The sequence below is a fragment of the Lissotriton vulgaris genome, chromosome 3_1 (genome assembly GCF_964263255.1).
Source record: "Lissotriton vulgaris chromosome 3_1, aLisVul1.2, whole genome shotgun sequence".
In the NCBI taxonomy this organism is placed as follows: Eukaryota; Metazoa; Chordata; class Amphibia; order Caudata; family Salamandridae; genus Lissotriton; species Lissotriton vulgaris.
The window spans coordinates 2,062,059,671-2,062,082,349 of NC_141689.1; positions in this window are offsets into that span (position 1 = coordinate 2,062,059,671).

The following is a 22,679-nucleotide window of genomic DNA, read 5'->3' on the forward strand; positions in this document are numbered from 1 at the left end:
TACTGTCTCAACTTTGGTGTGAAAAAACTTGCTTGCATTTGAGGTGCTCTTTGGGGGGGGTTCCGGGTGTTTGTGGGTGAGTTTTGGGGTCTGGGAGCACTGCTGGGACAGTCTAATTTTGATTGCATTTGCTTTTCTGGAAATCCGTGGTGGAAAACGGACGTTATGACCTAGCTGCACAGCGCGTTTGGACCGAAGGCCGATAAATATTGTAAGTATGAGATTTTCCTTTTTGGCTGTTTGGGGGTGTTGTGCTTTTTTGCGGGTGGGTTGGCGGGTCTTGGGGCATTGCTGGGAAGGTCTAATACCGGATAGAAGTGGTTTGGACAAAATCCATGCTGACATTTTTTTTGCTATTTCCGACATTTTGCTCAATGTAGCATTTTCGGGGGCCTGTTTGGGGGGCTTTCTGGTGATTGTGGGTGGGTTTCGGGGTCTGCGAGCACTGCTGGGTATGGATAGTTTTGATTGCAAGAGGTTTGAAGCAAATCCATGGTGGCAGAGGGGAGTTAGGGCCTAGCTGCAGAGCGCGCGCGGAGTGATTTCGGAAATTGCCATGAAAATGACAAAGTCCCCATTTTTGTACTTTTGCTTTTTGGCTGTTTGGGGGTCTTCTACTAGTTTTCGCCTGGGTTGACGGCTCTGGGACCATTGCTGGGAGGCTCTAATACCGGATAAAAGTCGTTTGGACCAAATCGGAGGAGAATTTTTTTTGCGTTTTTGCTGACTTGCTTGCCTTTGAGGTGCTCTTTGGGGGGGTTCCGGGTGTTTGCAGGTGAGTTTTGGGGTCTGGGAGCACTGCTGGGACAGTCTAATTTTTATTAAATTTGCTTTTCAGGAAATCCGTGGTGGAAAACGGGAGTTATGACCTAGCTGCACAGCGCGTTTGGACCGAAGGCCGATAAATATTGTAAGTATGAGATTTTCCTTTTTGGCTGTTTGGGGGTGTTGTGCTTTTTTTGCGGGTGGGTTGGCGGGTCTTGGGGCATTGCTGGGAAGGTCTAATACCGGATAGAAGTGGTTTGGACAAAATCCATGGGGAAAAGCCTTTTGGCACTTTTTGTAATTTAGGGTTCGTTAGGGTTAGCCCTAGCAGCAGGATTGCATGTGTTTCAGGGTGTTCTAGATTTTTGCAACTGAGTTCTGGGGTCTTCTTAGAGCACTCGTGGGAATGTGTAATTTTGGTTGCAAGTGATTTGAAGAAAATCCATGGTGGGAAAGGGGGGATTTGGCATAGTTAAAGAAAGCATTTTCCACTATTCTTAACTTAGGGGTCGTTAGGGTTAGCAGTATTTGTATTACATGTGTTTGGGTGGGGGGCTGTTTGTGGGGGTTTTGCGAGTCTTGGAGCGATGCTGGGTATGGATACTTTTGCTTGCTTGCAAGTGGTTTGAATACAATCCACAGTGGGTAAGGGGGTATTTGGGCCTACTTTTACTTTCAAAGTACGTTTTTTCACCAGTTTTCTACTAGGCCTTGTTTATTGAGATCTGATTGGGGGTCTTCTACATTTCCGCGACTGGCTTTAGTAAGGGTCTGTGTGGGAGCACTGCTGGGAAGGTTTAATTGTGTTCTAAAACACAGTTTACAGTACACCTAGCTTGAGGGGAAAGATCCGCTAAATTAATTTGCCCATACTTATTTATCCTTCAAAAGGAGACTCAGACAGAGTACGCACTTTCAAAAATATTGTACTGTCTATTAGGAAACTCAAAGTGTGACTTTTTGCACTACACAGCGTACATACCTTATATTTATTTGTCAGTGGTGTTCTAATATTACTTCCTGTTTTTCCATCAATAATTACAGGCCGGGTTTCAGTCTGTGCAATGGGAAAAAAAGGATGAAGTCAGGCTTCACATTAGCGAGCCGCAATTCAGCATCCGCCAGGCAGGCAGTGGACAGGGTGTCTTCTGGTCACCAACATTGATGGACAGAGCGTCAGCTGGAATGGAGGAGTGCCACTAATAAGAGGAATGGTTTGATGCGTGCAACTTACTTACCAAATTTAACAGGACAACTACAACAACATACAGATACAGTATCCATTCTTTTGTAATGTTTTTTTAAGTAATGTTATTGCTGTGAACTTCAATGAATGTGACTCTGCATTTCTTGGATCTCTCTCTGCTTCTAAATTGATCCCTACAGCCATTCTATAGGTTTTACTTCGGCTATTTTTTAAACCTAATTTAATGTAAGAAGTGTTTCTCTGAGAGCAGAGATAGGCAAGTGAAAACGCTGCAGCCCTGTACTGTCGCATTCTGTCATTCACGGTTGTCGAAAGTACTACTTACTTTTCAGTAACAATGCATGCAGTAGTGCATGCACTTCTTTTATGTCACTTAAAGGATTTATGGTTAGCTTTGTACCCAAAGATTTCTTTATCTTTAATTATTGTTTGTCCATGCTGTGCTTTTTTTCCTTCTCTCAACAAAACCTACCCAAAAAGAAACCCCCATTCCCATCCATTTTCCAAACCCTAACCCTCTTCCCCCGGGCTGTGTGGTTTTGATTGATGTGTGACTAAATGACATCAATAATTCCACACACTTGCTGGGGAGGATAAGGTCATAGCAACAGGCTGGTGAAGGAATCAGAGGATATATTCTAGACTTACTCAGCTTCAGTACTATTTCTTGTAGTAGTAGCCAATGTCAAAGAAATTCAACGCAAGTACTAGTTATACTTTCAATACTTTACCATTTGTTAGGCTACATTGTGGCACTGTTCTAGTGTACTGTCACCTGCTATATTCTCTATCGTACCATTGTAATTCTCCAGTAAGGACAAACGAGGTTTCATTTTCTTTTTTTCCATAGGCATGCAACTGCCACTGTGTCACACCACTAGTACCACTGCAATGAGGACATTTCATCCGCCCAGGATTGCCAACCTTAATCGACATTTCCCGTGGAGCCAGCCCTTGGCCTAGCCCTACTTTCAAACACAAATTACAGGTAAAATAAGCGTTTGGTGGGAGGTAGTATAATGGAGTATTAGGAGAGACGAGAGATTGACGGTAGTACTACTAAAGTCCTAGGACTCTTGAATTCACTTACTCTGTGAGAGGCACTTAGTGTTGAAAACATTTAGCCATTTACACTTAAAGGAAGAAAATGACACAGACTTAAGTTTCAGGAAAACAAACTTACTGTTAAACCCCCACCCACCAGACTCAAAAGCAGTAAAAAACAGGTATGCTCAGATAAAGTTTCAAAAAGTATATTTGTGTAGCCCTAACAAAATAATCTCCCGCAAGACCCTCCCTAACCCCAACGATTGTCCTTCAAAAGTCCCAAAAACAACCCACTCCCAATTCCCACCCCCCAAAAGTCTCTAAAAAAGGGGCAAGGGACACTACGGCAGGATGATGTTCACTTTAGCGCCAGGGCATCATACTCCTTGCGGAGGGTGGCATGGTCGGAGCGGAGGCCCTCCACCAAGGTCTTATATGTTAGGACCTCCTGCTCCAGGTAGGACACTCTGAGGCATAAGCGGTGCTGGTGTGCCTTGCAACTCCTGTGGGGGGCAGCTGCTGTCTTTGCAGCACGGCGGTGGCGGTTGGCTTTGGTAGGTCGGCTCCGTACCGCTGGAGCACAGCGCTGGCTGGCAGCCCGTGGGGGCACGGAGGAGGATGCAGCTGTCCCAGTGGATGTTGTACCAGTAGACTGCGTGTCCTCCTCCTCCAGGGCCACCAGCCGCCGATATTCGGCGACAGTGGCATCCAGCCTCCAATGCCGGGCCATTCGAGCCCGCTCCTTCCTTGATGGTGTTGTTGATTTGGAAGGAGCAACTATATGAAGAAAGAAAGACATAGTCTGTAACCAATGCTCCTTAAGATTAACACAAAATGATTGAGCAGAAAGTTGTGTCACAGTACAACTAGCAACTTGAAAGCACCGTACATAACTATTGAGGCCAGTATCTATCTAATCTCCCACTTCTTCATCCTTGCTCTAACATTATTGGGAGTTTAAGGAACAAATTCTACTAGCACTATGGACTTCCATTACAGTCGAATATGACAGTACACCAGTCTTATTCTTCTTCTTCTCTCTTGTTTAGCAAATTGGTACGTTATCTTATGCAAGCCGGCATAATGCCAGCGCAGTGAACTTGCACCCGAGAAAAACAGACGCACACCATGATGAGTGAGACAGACTTGCGTTACTGTACCGGTCCAGTACATGCAGGTGGTGAAGCTCTTACTTTTCTATTACGAGTGGCACTGAGAATACTCTGTTAAAAGGGCTACTGCTTAATTAATTTAACTTTCACCCTACAGTGCAAATGAGTACTGGAAAAGGAAAATGAAGAAGCTAAATCTGATTATCTATCACTTCACTTGGGATGTATTTGATTACATATGGGATGACTTTAGGTGCTTTGCTTTTTATTGAGTGAACAGTGATACACCCAAACATGAATGACGTACTACTACTAAACTAAACTTATTAAGAGAGGTAGGGAGTGTCCACCGTAATAACCGGATATATGCTGTGCTTGCAGTTGCAATACAAACTACTGCTACTATTCATGGTAGTATTTGGACAAAATTACAACTTCTTTTGTATGCCTTTCCTACACTGGAACGGACGTGCGGGTGCGGTGTTACATGCTCTTAACACTTAGTTCATCCAGTGACCGTCTACTCTCTCTAGACACACATATGCTATCTAAGAGTCAGATAGTATCATGATCCAGGCATCCATCTATTCAAAGTATATGCACACATACAGTTTCTGTTTCACCCACCCAGGCTGTTCTCCTTCCACCCATCCTTGCTTCATCATTCCCCCAGCCATGCACCATACCATATTCTTTCCTTCCCAGCCACCTCGGGGACCAAGCAAACACATATCATTCTTCTTTGCCAGTCATCATTAAATTTCTCGTCCTTCCACATTTACTTACACCCTTCTTTCGCTTTTCGTTCATCCCATCCATCACGTTCATTTCAGATCTGATTGGGATTCTTCTCGCCAAAAACTTCACAGCTAAGTCGAAGTACATTTAGAGGAGACTACTACCTGGTTGATTTATAATACACCCGTGCAGAAAGCACAACCTGCAGTCTTCAATCTCAATAAGTAAGGAATATATAGCTTACCTCTGCCCGTCACCACCGTGTGAACCCTCACAGGCACATTGGTGTCGTCCGGCACTTGCACCGCCTCCTCCCCAGAAGTGTTCTCCTCATCCGGCACCACCACCTCCGCGCTGGCCCCGCCACCAGATGTTCCACCTACAAAGTACATTTAAGAATTTTAGAATACACCACTCACTCACTACTATATAATATTTGGTCTAGGAATAAAGAAATGTGAAAAAAACAGAAAACAATGTAATAATTTGTGACTGTCTACTCTAAAGTAAAAATGTCCCTTTTTCCAGGGAAGGCTGTTGTCTTGCTGCACTTTTTGGCACAACTGATGAATGCTTGCTTTTTATTTTAAAAAAACGCACCACTTTTTCTCCTAACAGACAGAAGCTTGACTTCTAAGAATATGAGCAAGATCAAGTTCAAACCAGGTGAGAGCTCGGCTCGACCACAAGAAATGTGTTCAATTAATCGTCAGAACTAAGCACTTTTCCATTTTCAGTTAAACGTTTAGTTTTATGACAAACTTGATTTTAATAAATGTGTTCACTTTTAATAAAGCTTTTAAACTTAAATAGACTCTGTGGTTTTTGGTCCTCCAGAATAGAGTGGCTGAGCTAAAGGTTTTGCAATTTTTGAAAGCATGAGTCCGTGCCTCTGACACTTCTTGACTCTGACTCCGTACTCTTGTCCTCCGTTGGATAATCGTCATTGGGGATCAATCATCGGTGACTTTGGGAGCTAAATGACTCTGCCACACTATCTAGTCAGTAAGGAGATTGGGGGTCCAACTACAAAGTCTGTTATCACTGAGGTATGTGGAAAGTCTAACAGCGCCTATTGCATTATTTAGTGTCCATAGTTCTGTTTGTGCAGATTTGTCCCTCCTATCCAAACCAAAAGTAAAGTAGTATCCTATTCTTTCTTGGTGGTCATTCACCTTTTTATTGTTGGCCATTTTCAAAGCATAAACATTTAGAAGACTTGAAAAGACATTATGGACAATGCCAGAGGACTGCACTCAGTGCATAGAGCTATTGCTGACTAGAATGGGAGTCCAATGGAATTGCCAAATGTGCAATCTTAGTTAGCTACACAGACAGACTAATAAGAATAATCTAGTAATACCGCAGGGAGTCATAGTCGAGGCAGGATAAGAATTTAGATACAGTCTACAAGAAGATCAAAGACGATTTAGAAAAAATCGAATTAGGAACGCTAGGAAAAAATAGGTACTCTATATTAAAATTAAAACTTACCGGGGCCAGCAAAGGAGCCCTCGCCTGCCCGATCCTGGTCTGCATCCTGTTGAACAGCAGCCTCCTCCTCCTGTGTCCTCTTGCCCCTGGGGGGAGCTGATGTACAACATGAAAGAAAGAAAGACCAGAAAACATGGATGATATTTGTCAACCAAATCAAACATTTCAAAAGAACAATAATAAAATATTTTGGCGAAATAGCAAATAGACAACTATTCCACGGGATATATTGACCGATCTCATGTGGTCTACTACGTTATTAGTATTGCTCGATTTGCACGCGAAGTGACAGACAAAGTCTATCGTGATTGCAAGACAAGCGACAACACTAAAAAGTTTCCTACTACATTAACCACTCATTAAAATACTAAAATCCACCACCACTATTTCTTCTTATCGCCATGTGTACAAAGGAAGGACTGGACTTGAGTCTGTAGGGGCTGATTTAGAAGTCCCTTGCGGCTCTTTTGCTCCATTGTTGCGTGACTTTTGTGACGCAGCGGCAGAACAAAAGAGGCGCCATGGTGCGGCGTATATTAACAACGTGACGCATATGGGAGATGCATCACGTTGTAAAGCCCTGCGCCATCAGTGGGCGTTCCGGCGCAAGGGAGGGCGTTCCTGCGCAGGAACGCATCCTAAAAGTGGCTGAGGGAAATCTACAAGATTTCAATCAGTCACTTTGAGGACAATGATGCATGACTCAAACCCTGCGCCTGCTTGAAGCAGACGTACGGCTTGACGCAGCATTGGGGAGATAGGGCACCCCAGAGCATTGCTGGAGCGGCGCCATCGTTGCAACGCAACTCCAGCAATGTGCCACCTTTACGGCACAGATGCGTAACGCTTTGGTGACGTTTTGAGCCCATGGTGTGCCGCATTGTAAATACGGCGCACCATGGGTGGTGGTGGCGTGGCGCACAATTACTGGCGCATCCCTGCTACTTTGCAGGGATGCGCCGGTAATTAAAAATCTGACCCTTAGTGTCTAGCGTTACGCAGTACTTTAAACTACACTCATACATAATTTCACAGGCCAATGAAATGAACACAAAATCGAAAACAAATAAGCATTGTAGCATCGCTACTGAGAAGGAGAGCAGTGCACCTGAAATGCACAGAACATTTTGAAATATAATTTACCTACAATGTAATCAGCAGCATTAATGCTCTTGGTAAAAGACACAAATGTGCAATATAATAACACACAGAGCAGGAGAAAACAGAGTAGTAAAGAAATAGCTAGTACTACTCACCAAGCCCGGGGATCTCAAGGCCGAGCAGGTTGAGCAGATCGCGTTCCCGGTCCAGGATATCCGTCCAACGGTGGGTGGCCTGGTTGTAGGTGCGCCGGACCCGAGAGTGTTGGTACATGGCCCGGCACATTTTCTCCCACTGCTTCCGGCGCTCCTGGATCCCGTACCCGCGAGCGATCTTGCCGCCTGCCATGATGGTCCTGGGGTGGCGGCGCTGAACTTAAAAAATTAGTGCGGCCACCTCCTCCGGGCTGAAGATCTCCCGGGGTGCGACCTGCTCCCCCCTCAAATGCCCGCACGGGAGCCGGGCACGGGGTGCGGGACCCTTCCCCTTCTCGGGATGCTTCCCGGCTCCCTTTACCATGGTCTGGGCAGAAAGGAAGCTAAATAATAAAGAAAATAGAATAGGGAAGAAGAAAAGAAAAGAGTTTAAAAAAGTAGTTTAAAATTAACCAAAAGTAGCAGAAAACACAAAAATATAGAGCTAGAAAAATAGAGGGATAGATAATAAGTAAAATAGATCAAGTAATTAAACTTAAAACAAGCAAAGGATGGCAGAGATTCAGAGAGGATAAAAAAAGCATGCCCAGAACCATAGCAATGAATGAGAAACAAGATGGCCGCACCCGTTCACGACCACGTGAGTAAGTTCGCGCGAGATTTTCCTCGCGAACACACGCGAAATTGTACTAGCGAGCCGCACAATTTGCGAGATTACACATCGCGCCCGGAAACGGAACTACGTCATGCAAACAAGATGGCCGCGCCCGTGAACGACCGTGAGGGTAACTTCGCGCTGTTGTGCTACAAGCGGCTCGCTAAAACGCACAAAACCTTGCGAACTAACATGCCGCAAAAAAACAAATCGCATATTCGCACGAATTCGCGGCTTCCGAATTCGATCTCGCGCACGTTCGTGCCCCATGAATCCCGCAAAATTGCAGAAAAACGAGTTTTGCAAAACTTAAAGCACTCAGCAGGTGCAAAAGTTCAAACTCATCATTAGTAACCATTCACTGTAGTGCTTCCTGACTGGGGCCCCTCCAGAGTTCAGTTGCTAGTTGCAACAATTGTATGACCCTGCTCTGACCCTCACAGCAGGCTCATAGAATAGCTACAAGTAGGCCACAAAGGTCCTGGAAAAAAGAATTGCACTGCAACAGAAAGAAAATTACAGATAAGGAAGCAGGTGCCAGACTGGAATTTTAAAACAGTGACACATTAATAAATCAACCCCAAATTAATTCATGTCAGTTGAAGCAGGGCAGGTGTGCTTGCTTTTCCCCCCCATAATCTACAGTGATGATGAACCAGAGGGTGGCATTGATGTACCAGAGGGTGGCATGGGTGAAACAGAGGTTGGCAGTGGTGAAACAGAGGGTGCTGGGAACCTGTGATGATGAACCAGACGTAGAAACAACATAGTTGCGACCGTTGCGAGCCGACAAGTAAGTTCGCAATTGCGAACTAGTACAAAACCCTCGCGAACTGGCAAAAACCCTTGCGAACACAAAAAAAAATCTGCAAATTCGCGAGACTTTGTGGATTTTGCGGATTGCGAGTTCGCAAATACGCAAATTCGCGAACGCCAGATTCGCAAAATTCGCCCATGCTTAATAAATACTCCAATAGACGTCTGGAGTGGGTAAAGGGATAATATCCGTCATAACTGAGTAGGACAAAAATCCTATGTATTAGCTTTTTGGTTTGTTCAACGTTGAAGGATACAGTGTTCCAAAATATTGTGCACCTTATCTTTGTTTCCTTGAAACTCGCTCTGCAGTTTTTCATTAAAACAAAAATGTCCCTAAATGGAGATAACAACACCGAAACCGGTGGAGCTGCAGCCGATCCAGCTTTTAACATTTCAGTTTTCCAAGAAACCGACGAGGATGCTATAAGCATTCCTTTAACTTTAAGGAAAACCATCCCTATAAAACTTTTCAAAAATGGCCTAACATCAAGAGGTGGTAGGGTAGTTTTTGTGATAGTAGCACATGAATATCATCAGACAGAGGTATTCTATCATGGATAGTCTTCCCTGAAGCAAATCCAGTAACACATGTGTTTCACTTCTACAAAGAAGATGAACCACCAATAGAACACATTCCTTTCGAGGATATTGAAATTCCACTCACATACCAGGAGGAGGATCTCTGGTTTAAAGGCGCCCTAAAACATTTAAATAACATTACCAGGCTTGGTCCACTAGGTAGACCAGGAGCAACATGGCCGGTTTCAGCCAGCTATACTCCACATCCTGAAATTAATGAAATGACAGATGTGGGACTACGAACTCAACTCAAAGAGCTAATCAAAATCTATAGACAATTTTTCAATATGTCATGCAGACTCTTACAGTCCAACCAGTAATAAAGATTCCACAACATCACCCCCACCAGGGGAACACAAATAAAATTACACCACAGACTCTACATTTGGTTGTCAGTGAAATTACCCGCAAAACAGGAATAAATTCCATTCTGGATAGCTTAAAAAATTACTCAAATTGAGGCAGTATTTCCCAAAACTAACCCTCATGAGAAACACAGAATTTTAACAATCTGTTTACCAATGGGGATCCCACCACATCTGGAGGACTGCGGCACTTGGGGTACAGTCTTTGCTGCAATATACACTAAAACACATGGTGTTCCGTCTTGGCGGCAATACCTGACTACGGGGCAGAGCCTGCTTTAAATCTAGGTATGAAATTACTGAAAGGTTTCAAACAGATTTCAACAATATTAGCTAATATTAAAGGTGAGGCAGCATCCGTGGCGATCCGCCAGAAGTTAATGGAATTTGATGTAACTGAGCAACCACAAGAACTTGCCAGAATAATTGAAAAATCCTATGAAGAATTAGGCAGAGACAGCTTGGGTGGGAAACCAGTTAAACCTCAACTGTCCAAAGGTCCTGAAAAGATCTTTAATAAAAACACTCCTACTACTTCTAAAAAGAAGTGGGAGATCACCAAACAAACTTCTAAAGAGAAGCGTTCTCAATCCCGAGTTAGGTCTCCTCAAAAGGAGCCCTCAGAAAGAAGGTATAACCTCAGGAACAGGGATAATTTGAGAAAACCTGATAGATATCAAGACACTGATACACGTTCCTCTCGTACCTTTTAGACCTTGTCACAGAAATCCAAAAGAAGAGGACGGTCAGAAAACAAGGAAGAACGTGTGAAGTCCAAAGACGATCAACACGTTCCGAAAAACAAGAAACCCTAATTCACCAAAAAGAAGGTAGCTGGTCTAAAAATCAGGCATGCCACGTATCTTGAGGACACAACTCAAGAACGGGGAATGGGCTCAGACAATGTTGGACAGCGCAACAGAAGTCCCCATAGCTTGCAGAAACTTGAAGGATCAACTGGAGACAGTGGACTTGATTTAATTCATTCAAGTTTAAACTGCAGATACCAGTGTTAGCTGTCACATAAGTTATATGAAATAACACTCCGGATGGAGGGGGACATACCAGGAAAAGTGGGGGAACTCTTTTGGGAGCGACTTTCTAAGGGTTATGACATTCTTCTTGCTGAATAAGAATGGCCACCACAATTTGTCAGGGAGTGCCCACATGGCGAAAACATCATTATGCCAGCCTTCTCCAACCACAATCCAATTCATTTGCCAGGAAATGGGCAGTAGCCCAGGCTCCTACATTACATAAAAATCATGTAAGATTAGATGAGGATTCTCCTCATCATCAAATCCAGTTGAAAAATCAACCAACTGCATGAAGGCAGTACCCAATTAAGCAAGAAGCTAAAAAACAGGTCAGGGAGATATTAGATCAACTTGAATACGAAGGGGTGATTGAAGCATGCACCTCGTCAATGAACAATCCTTTGTTTCCTGTCTCCAAACCAGACAATACCATATTGCCTAGTATTGGATTACAGACATTTAAACTCTTCTTGCAAAACATTTGCAGTACAAAATGCACACAGTGCAGCATTAATGAATAACATTGTGCGTACAAAATATAAAACCATATTAGATATTTCTAACAGTTTTTTCTGTCAAAACATTGCAGCAGAAAGTAGGTATTTGACCTCTTTCTCAATTATAGGGACAAAGCGTCGCTTCTGTCATCTCCCTCAGGGATTCAAAAATAGTCCTGAGTTACTTTCAGCAAGGATAATACAAACGTATGATGATGAAGCATTATCATATGTGGATGACATCTATCTGACAGACGATGACTTGGATAGGCACTTGAACAGGGGGAATACAACTATATTGGGATTCGCCTCTGACGAGTAAAAATTCAGTTTAAAAAAATCGAGAATTGTACACCTCAACGTCCTATTTTTAGGATAGGAGTTATCGAGTGAAAGCAAAAGCCTGGCAGTAAACTTTCTAGAGAAATCTGCGCTGCTCCAACCTCCAAAAACACTGGAAAACATACAGTTGATTCTAGGATTCTTAAATTTAGGAAGAACTTACATTTTAAACTACGCAGAAAGGGTTAAACCTCTCTACAAAAGATTCAAACCTGATTTTAAAACAATTAATTGGACACAAAAACACACAGAAATTTTGCGTTCATTGCAAACAGACATGTTAGCAACAAAACATTTGCAAACATGCGTAAACGTACGCAACTTAGGGATCCGAATCATTCCAGGACAATGCAGATTTACGTACTTAACTTTTAACGTAGGTGAAAAAGTACGAATAGCTTACAATTCACATTTGTACATACAAGTAGAAATGAAATGCACTTCAACAGAAAAAATTCGGACAGCGGTTCAAACTGCAGTAGCAAAAGACAGAGCCCTCGCACAGGGTAAACACATTATGGTCGTTACAGCTGTGCCTGTCTTAGAGGCAGTGATAAAAGCGAGCATTCCAAATGCTAAAGCTTTACATCCAAGATGGATACAATGAGTTAATTCTCTTGCTGCAACATACATTGAATACGTTTTTGACCCATGTTTGAAGACATAAGCATTTCTACAATACGAACAAGAATGTCATCTGCCTACTGAAATTTTGCCTCTAGTGCAGTATGAATGTATAATTTACATTGACGAATCAGCTCAACCAGCTACGGGGGTAAACAAGCCTATAGTGTGGAGTGTGCGATCCTTAAAGATTGTTGGCGCAATGGCAAATTCAGACCAATGGTCACTAAAAGGCAAACTCTAGGAGATTGTACAGCTCAGCAAACTGAACTGCAAGCATTCAAGACGGTGCTTCAAAATATGGACGCCAATTCCCCACACTCATAGTGTGCGATTCGTATTATTGTGTTCAATCTTACAATGAATACTTGCAGAACTGGATTCAAAACGGTTACAAAGATGCAAAAGGTGGCACAATTAGGCATAAACTGCTTTGGGAACAAGTAGTTCAGTTACGACAAGGACTACAAAACACTCACGTGATACATATGCTGAGTCATCAACGTGATGGTGTTCACATTGAAGGGAATTCATTGTCTGATGAAGCCACGAAGGCAGCTGTGCAAACGACTTCCGTAGCTGCAATCACTCATTCAAAAACGAAAATAGACGGCAAAATAATGCTAGCTGTCAATGCTACAAGCAAAAGTAGCGGTTCAGCGTTAACTAATAAGTTTCAACTCAAACACTCATATATAATTGGTGCAAACTCTGTTCCTTTTGCTCGAATCCCTGGAGTGGGGGATAGGATAATTCCAAACAGGAGACGTAGAGAAGCTTTGATACACAAAGCACATGTGGGAGAGGGTCTGATACATCAGGGGATCTCTAAGACTATACTAAAATTAAAAGAGATGTACTTGTGGCCAGGAATAAATGCACACATTCACACATTTGTAATTAACTGCAATGACTGCGATAGAGATCGCAGCACAGAACGCCACCAGATTCCTGACTATAGCATAGCCAGCCCATTACAGACACCATTGTTAGACAGCATTAGACTATCTACACGCAGACGTCCCTATAGACAAATGCAATTCCACAAATATTAAGACAAGATTAATTTGGATGTGGCCTCAGCGCTCGGCTGACGCTCGAACTGTTATAAAAGATTTGTGAGTCTTTATTCGCACATACGCAGTCAGCTCGCTACATTCTGACCAGGGCCCTGCGTTTAGCTCTCGAGCTTACAAGGAGGCCATGGCCAAATTGGGTGTTGCATTGTGGTACTCTAGTTTATTCCATCCTGAGGGAAATTTGGTATTGGAGAGAAAAAAACGGGACATAAAGCAATCTATAACAGCTAGGGTTCTCTAGGGGGTATCACTCCAGGTGAAGTACTTTTTGGGACCAGAATGTTAGCATCGGATCTCGATTGTCAGACTTCAGTGGTAACCTAAAAACCCTTTGATATCAAAGACCTCTTGGCTGTTTTACAGGACGTAAATGAAATAAGAATGAAACAAAGTAACGTGATCCTGAAGCCAACCACCACTGAAAAAAAATCCCGCCATCCCAGCAAGGCCTGTCTGGTTTCCTAAGCTTGGGGATCTAGTCAGAGAAAAGATCGCAGACAAGAAGGAATTTGGGCCTTCTTACAGACAACCAGTACTTGTTCTAGCAATCCACGGATCAAGTACAGTATTACTGCCGCCCCTTGCTGGTAAAAAGGAGAACAGGTATGTGTCCATCGACCTGGTCAAACCACATCATGTGACCGATCATAAGCAGTAGGCCAAGTGGACTCCGATCAAGTAGCAGATGCCCTAATCTGGCTACTATCCAAGAGGTTCAAATTGAGAGACTCATCACCTTTGAAGAATCTGCAGTGCGGAAAGAAGGACTATGCAACAAAGCTATGGAACTTGTACCTCTTGAAACTCAAATAACAGTTTGTCAAGAAACACCTGTCTACAAAGAAGTAAAAAGTGATTAAGTGGTTCCAGCGATTTCAACAAATCCTGATGCAATCCCTACAACTGACAGAACTTCCTCTGGCTATTTCATTAACTGTGATGGGTTTTCAGAGGATCCCAGCGAACCTGAAACAACACCAGTAAAAAGAACTTTCAAAGAACAAGCAACAGACCTTTTTCATCACCTAGAAAATACTTATCTGGTTTCACCATGGATTGAACTTTGGATTGTGTTGGGTGTGCGTTTTCTTCTACTTTGACTCTGGTAATACATTTGGGAATGCTGATAAATGGAAGATATGTTAAAAAGGACACAGCAAGTAAGAACATCAACGTACTACTCAAGCCACACAAATCATCTCATCGTGAGCAAAGAGACTTGTCATCAGTGAACATCACAGCTGTTCCTATACCTGGTGGTATAGCTTGGGACGGAACTGATTATGACATCTTTGACCCTGTGGAGCTGTTGAAGATTCCACACCAGTTCAAGATTTCCCCGAATGACTTTGTTTCATCTAGTACCTTTTCTGATGATTTAGACTTCAAGACTGTTAATAATATGATGTGAGACTTAGAAATGTCTGCTGTATTTATAAATCATGAATACTTAGAAGGTTCATCAGATTATGAACAAATGTATTGTTATAATCATTATGGTCATAATTTCTTGCACAAATCTGCAAACCCTAGAAATGTATTGATGTATAACCAATAGGAACATTGTCCTACGCCACCAAAGGGTAGCTCAAAAACATTTTGGGGAAAAGTTCCATACTTTTCAGGTTTTAATATTTCCAATCCAGAATCATTTTACTTTAAAAATTTTAATTAGACAGGAATGAATAGTATGTTGACAAATACCAAGCAGATTTATTCTGCAGCCTTTTATGCTCAGCTGTCTTCACTAGGTTTCAACTTTTGGAAAGACAACATTGAGACAAAAACAGTCTGGATCACAAAAGATTGGGAAGTACAGGGGATATAAGCTTTATTTAGAGCCTACATAATTCCAGAGTAAATTATGTTTTTGATTGACACTGTCCATCTGCCATTTTTTGTTGGGTTAGCCAAGATAAAACACCTAAATAATCCATCCATACCTACACCTACACCTGTTAGTGATAACACTTCAGAGTGGGAGGTCGATGTACATACTATTTTGCATCACAACAGAACAGATCCAGATTGGAAAAAATTGTTAATCTAGCCCACAGACACAAACAACTGTCAAGATAGATTCCTGAACAAAACACAGGGTTTCAAATTCACTAGGCCAGATCCAAGATATGTTTAGAGACAGCATCCAGGAATAGTAACAACATACAGTGTAGGGAAACTGTGCCTTGAATGGCTACATAGATCTACACTTAAACATGTCAAACAACACTTATCTTTACTTAAAGATAGCGCTGATCTTAGGGAATTCTTGCTAGGACCAAGAACACCACGTCATAAGTATTTTATATATGCCGGTATCTATGCTGCTTAGAATGAAGCATGGAAGATTACACAAGCAGAAACTGCAGAAAGAGTACCAGAAATTGATCGTATAATTTTGAGAAAACTTTCTCAGTAGTTGACCATGGGTTAACGACTCTGTCGTCCAGGATATATTCTTTGGACAGCATAGTATCCTCTGCCATAAACATCATGGAACAGAACTTGGTCATGTTGCAACATGGTCAGTCGCAATTACGTTCTATCATGCTATTAGGCTGGACGTTACAAAACCTACGTTCAGGCTATGTGCCTTGGCGTTTATTCAAATCTATGTCACTGTTTTCAGAATTCAATCTCACTGATAAACAGATCAAACTGGCACAGAGGGGAGCAGACTATACAGTGCTGAGCATTGAAAAACTGGAAATATTGCCATTTACAGTCGCTGAAAAGCCAGCCACTGAATGGATTACATATGGAACAATCACTCGACCTGTTATAATTTTTAATTTTCAATATTACTTAAAACACATACCAGCAGGCACATATGAAAGGTTTGGTAAAGAATACATCAAGACATCCTGGGAATTACCGTATACACACAGATGTTGTAGTGGGGGAAGAGACGTGTTTCTTAAATTGTGAAAACGCTCTAAGCTGTACTCTCCTTTGTCAGGGTATTAAGTTACATGGGGCCTGCAATGGTTTCTCTACCAACTTATCCTGGCACCTGCAAGGTTCACCGGCTGCCGTGATTGATCCACTTTTTGGACAACTTTCAAATGGAAGTTAAATCTTGTTGAACGATCACAGCTGCTGTGGCATGTTGCCAGGTTTACCCTATCTAGTAACTGTGTCAGCCAGGGTCACTTGCTGTATGCAAGTATTGTTTCAAAAAACCAAGACAGACCGGGAGTCGCCTTTATGGCCTTCACTAAACATTTGTTCTATACGAATTGATACTTTAAGCAGAATGAAAGCCATTCTTTTACAGAAAACTGTGCCACTGATCTTGGCTAAAGAGACCTATGATCTGTAAGTCGCAAGGACTTCTGCAGAGATACATGCCCTCTTAGCTACAAATTTCCCTATACATTTCTCAGAAATGTTAAGTCGTATCTTAAACATGTCTGATATGAGGGGTATGTACATGTATTTAAGACAGTATTTTCTGGACTGTTAGCACCTTTTGAAGCAGTCCTAGGAATATTTCCAAACTTCGGCAATCTGTGTTTGGCGGACTGCCTCTCATTTTGGGACTCGCTGCAGGAATACTATTTTTGCTCCTACTGTTTCGATATGGCAAGCCAATCCACAAGCGACACCCAGTTCACCGTGGAGACCACTCTACTGGCGATGAAGTGCTGTGAGTGCATCGTCCAAATTTTGGGATTAACTTGTTTAAGAGAATTAAATACCACATGGTTTCTGTCATTCAGACCAATTTGGCAAGATTTCATCTTACCTGTTCTACTCTGCCTGCTGTGCGGAGAAGAATTTGTGTTAGACATCTGTCTCACACTTCCATTAGTCATGCCAATGGAGGTTGATACTTTGCTTGAACCAGTAACGGCTCATGCACTCTGTTGTCCCCAGCAGCTACCAATTCTGATGACGGCATTCATTGAGATCTCACAGACGCAAAATGCTGACGGTGAGGTACGAGAAGAAACAGGCACACAGGTATCATCTACTTTGAACATTGCTAATGTGACCAATGCTGATGGCGATGCTTCACATCTATGTGCGGTTGATCTTCTTAACGAGGTAATGCAACATTCATCTGCAATGGTAGACAAATTCTTTACAGACTTAGAAGATTTGATGTTTTCTCCAAACAATAACACTGACTTTTGATTTGGCACACAGGGTTCTGAGAGATTCTGAATTCGACCTTCATTTTTTCAAAACAAAGTTCTAACTTTGGAACTCTTTTTTCTATGATTAACTTTTTTTTCTCCAAATTTGTATTTTTCAATTTTTTGGCACAAAGTAATCTGCTTAAAGTAGAACTATTCATAGAGAACTAGAATTCTTTGAAAAACTTCCAGAGACAATATTTGACCTTGTCCACATACCAAATAGTTTTATATATTCGGACATGAAATGGTTTTGGCCTTTTTTCTTCTGTATTCACGAGCCATTTCATAAATGTATATTTTCATGATTCATTCAGATAGCATTTACAAATGTCAACTATATGCTTAGAATGAAACATCGCTTTAAATGTGTACAGCATCAATGCGCTATTGTGTACAACCAGTAGCATTGCATTATTATGTATTTTGGGTGGGTTTTAACACATCATGTTTAGATATGTTTAACGTGTTTAGAAATTAGTAATGTCATACATAAGAAAGTGGAGTGGGTGTTGTATGGCGTTTTAGAATCCGAATGGATTTTCCCAATTTATGCCCTTATATAGGTGCAATTCACGCTGCCCTTATATAGGCATAGAAATCAAGCCCTTATTTAGGCATAGCCCATGCTACCCAAATACAGGCATGGCTACTTCCATCCGTTCACCAAACGTCACAACGATTTCTTGGAAAACCAGCCTAAGTCATTAGGGACTTCCCCTTGCTTGAATATTGATTTCTCCAAGAACTCATTTAGTTTTACAATGAACATCTATTCCTTAGGGGTTCATTCATGATATTCATATTTCTATCGCGGCTGAACTATGCAAACGCTATCTATTTGGGTGCTCCAGCAGGTACCATTCAAATCCTGCAATTGGTGCAAAATTGCGCAGCTCGGCTGCTTATGTATTCACCCAGACGTGGCTCGGCAAAGGCAGCAATTCGATCGCTCCACTGGCTGCCGATCCAGGAAAGAATCATGTTTAAGACGTTGTGCATGGCGCATAAGTCCATCGGGAATATCGGCCCTACCATTCTTCAGCCCTTGTTTCGCCGTCATCAATCTCATAGATCCCTGAGATCTAATCAGCGAAATTTGCTGGTAGCACCTAGGGTGAAGCGAGCCATATGGGCAGTCGCCAGCTCTCCTTCCAGGCAGCCAAGGGTTGGAACAAACCCGACTTTACGTCAGACATGGCATTCCTAAACACCTTCAAGTTATAAATATACCTTCACTTGCTATGACAAAGCACGGTGGTTCGGAGCAGTTTGACGACCTACTTGCCCGATGCAGCTCGCTACAGCAAGTGCCGAAGGAAGCCAACACTCCAGCTGATGCACTGATCAGGAAGCTGCCCTCCACAGCTGGGAAATCTAGCTCCAGTGTTTCTGACTCCCCTTTTGGGGTGTTGGGAAATCGAGTCCTGTGACAGAGATACCAGACCTCCTTCATTCTAAGGTATGGAGCTGATTAGAACCTAGAGAAACCTTTGGCAATTCATGGCAGAACTAAAACTTATGCTAAACAATACATACTTCTTCCCTCGTTCTAGACCTAGTTTAGGTACATTAGGGTAGGCGTATTTAGAAGCACCAGTTGAGTATTTTAGTGTATGTTATTTATGTATGTATTTTTATATGGCTTAGAAACCATACAATGCTATTACAGCATTATTTCATAATATACTTCGCATTCTTTCTAACGATTGTAGCAGTTCACCTCTCATGCATGAGAAAGAAGACTGTTCAATAAACCTTTTATTGAAAACGCCCATCTCTCTATTTCTCTGCAACTCTGTAAAAACGAAGCATGCACGATTGACTGAGTGAAATACTTATCTATTGTTTCTATGGCTGAAGATATTTTCCAGTCCTAGGGAAACAAAGTTGTCATGTTTATGCAGTTGTCATAAACGAATCTCTTCTTGTGCATTCGATAAAGTTTCTAGTGACCTCTGAGCTAGCTGACACTCACAATTAAGTTTAGTATATTCGATGGAGACCAACTGGCATAAGTCCTACATCATATCTATAGGATATATTATTCCAGTGCGCAGAGCCTATTGAGAATGTAGGAACTACACTACAATACCTCCTGGATAAGAATATTGAATCCTGCCCCCTTCACCCCCTCTTGGTAAGTTCAAACTGACCGTACAATTATTGGTGGGACACAATGATATAACAGTTAAGTCGTTAAGAGGAGTTGGCTCACCAACTACAGTCCTCAAATTAGGCTGAGTTGGACCCCCGCTTGCTGAACATAGAATAGCTAACCTTAATTCTTGTTAATCTATCTAAAATCTGTTGCAGTAGAAGTGTGATATACTGTTCAATTTTTAAGGTCAATCGTCCGAAGAAGATGGGGAGGCAACCTTGGGGCCTTGAGGGACGGCAAAGCTTGGCTTAGCTGATTGCCCTCTCCCTTTTTCTTCTTTTAGCTTGGCCCTGAGGGACCGGGGGTGAGAAAACTGTAGCATCTGTACGGGTGATCATGCGCTTGGAACGAGTAATGGCTTGCTTAAGGGATGGATTAGGGGGATCGACTGCAAGCTAGTTGAGTATATGTTACGTTTACTTAATTGGACTGGAGCCCTCAAATCCCCCATGGAAAGTCTGCACTCGACCGTTTGGATCTTCTTAACTGGTGCATCTGATGCCCTCAGAAGAAAGGAGTCTAAAGTGGTAGTGGGCTCAGCTCCATTTGTAGTATACTTATGTTTCCCCATCTGCAGTTAGGTGTTAGGTGAACATTCTGTCCACCACAAGGCTTGACATCTGTTGGGATCGAATTGTCCCCTACATGGTCTACAGGTATGTACCCTTGCTCTGAGTGCTGACTGTGTGTGTATCTGGGTTCCTGGTTTTTATTTAGTGTTTACAGAAACCTAAGCCTGTCCTTGACAATAAGCGGTCCTGTTACCTGAAGGGGTGCACCCATGGATCCTCAGAGGGGACAGAGTTCCTGTCCTGGATTTAGCACATAAAATGGAAGTGGAAGCATATCATGGTTTATGGTCTCATATAGTTGACAAGACCTTTTATTCTGTGGAAAACCTCACACTTCATTATGCCCATGTTGTGGCTATTCAAGCCTGGAGACAGCCCAAATTCTAGAGATAACCATCATCAAATTACACAAAACCTGTGTGGAAGAGAAGCCAGTGAAGAACACTTAAAGGAGAACCACTTCAAATTGCACAAGTGTTCCTATTCTGCACACTGCAATACCCCTAGATTCACAGGTAAATTAATTTAACTGTTTAGCTCCACTCCTAAAGGCACTATTTACAGCATTGTTGAATATGCATATACATGTATGTTGCCAATCCATATGTTTTCATCCAACTTACATGAACTAGCCAATTGAGAACTTACACATGAGACGTCTCCCAGACAGTGCTAATTCTTATATGCCACACTTTGGTGTATGCCTGTGTCTGTATATGTGCTTGTATTCCAATGTCTATCAAAACTTCATCAGTCTCAGTCCTCAAATGTACCATGGACTAATTGGCACATCCATGGTACTAATGTGCATCACTGCAGTAACTAGAAGGGGGAATTAATGTCAAATGGAACCTCTAATCTCGTCCCCAATGGCATTCTGGTGTTTCTAGTCACATTACATGCTGAATACATCATTGATTTCCCTCTTCCTATATATACTCACTATACCACCAGGGAATCTGCAACATCTACGTGTCGGGCTTAGCCAATGTCATCCGGGCTTATGGGATGAGCCTTACTTCCTACGCAGATGACACCCAGCTAGTTCTAGCCATCAAGAACAATGGCTATAAAGTGGCAGATGACCTAAAATCTGGCATGATAGCAATAGGGAGTTGGATGGCTTCCAATTGCTTAAAGTTAAACTCCGATAAAACGGAGGTAGTCATCTTCGGACCACTAACACCTGAGTGGTCATCCAATTGGTGGCCTTCCTCCTTAGGCTCCCCCCCCCGAGCCTGTCAGTAAAGTGAGGAATCTGGGAGTCATCTTTGATGACCGCCTCACGTTCCACCCACATGCCAACCAGATTACCTCTTCAGCCTTTTATAAGCTGAAGCTTATCAAAAAAATTCTCCCATTCCTACCTGATAAAGTTGGCAAAACTCTTGTCACCTCCCTTGTGCTGTCCACTTTGGATTATTGCAATGCTCTGTTCCTCAATGCACAGGAAGGAGTCTTGAACAAACTGCAAATAATACAAAACTCTGCTGCGAGGCTTTTGGGAAACATCCCCAAACATCACTCTGCCTCTAAAACCATCAAAGAGCTGCATTGGCTATCCATTAAAAACAGGATAAAGTTCAAGACTCTGTGCATTGTGTATAAAGCGTTGCATAACCAAGGACCAGCACATCTCATCCGCAACCTGATTCCTTATCGTCCGTTCAGAACACTACGTTCATCTTGCTCAGGTGATCTTGTGATACACCGTACAAAAACGGTCTCATGGGGCGACAGAAGATTCCTGGTATCAGCCCCTAAGTTGTGGAACACTCTGCCACAATTGATTAAAGCCAGTCCATCCTTATGGTCTTTTCGTAAACAACTTAAGACCTGGCTCTTTAATCAATAAATCATCCATAGTTCCTTCAGGGTAAATATTCAGATACTCAGCGCCGAGACGCCCATGGGCCATTGTATGCGCTTTACAAATATCAAAAATAAATAAATAAATAATTGCAGCATTAAATTAATAATTTACTTACGTTTCTATTACTGCATAACACAGAGATTTGAACATACACTAGTTAGTAAATTTTATATCTTTTGAAATTTACCTTAAAAAATTATTTATCAAGATAATTTAACATATATTTGTATAATCAGCTTGCACCGAACACGGAGATTTTAATTTTCAGTGCAACAATCCAACAGAGTCTGGGATATTTGTAGTTGAAATATAAAT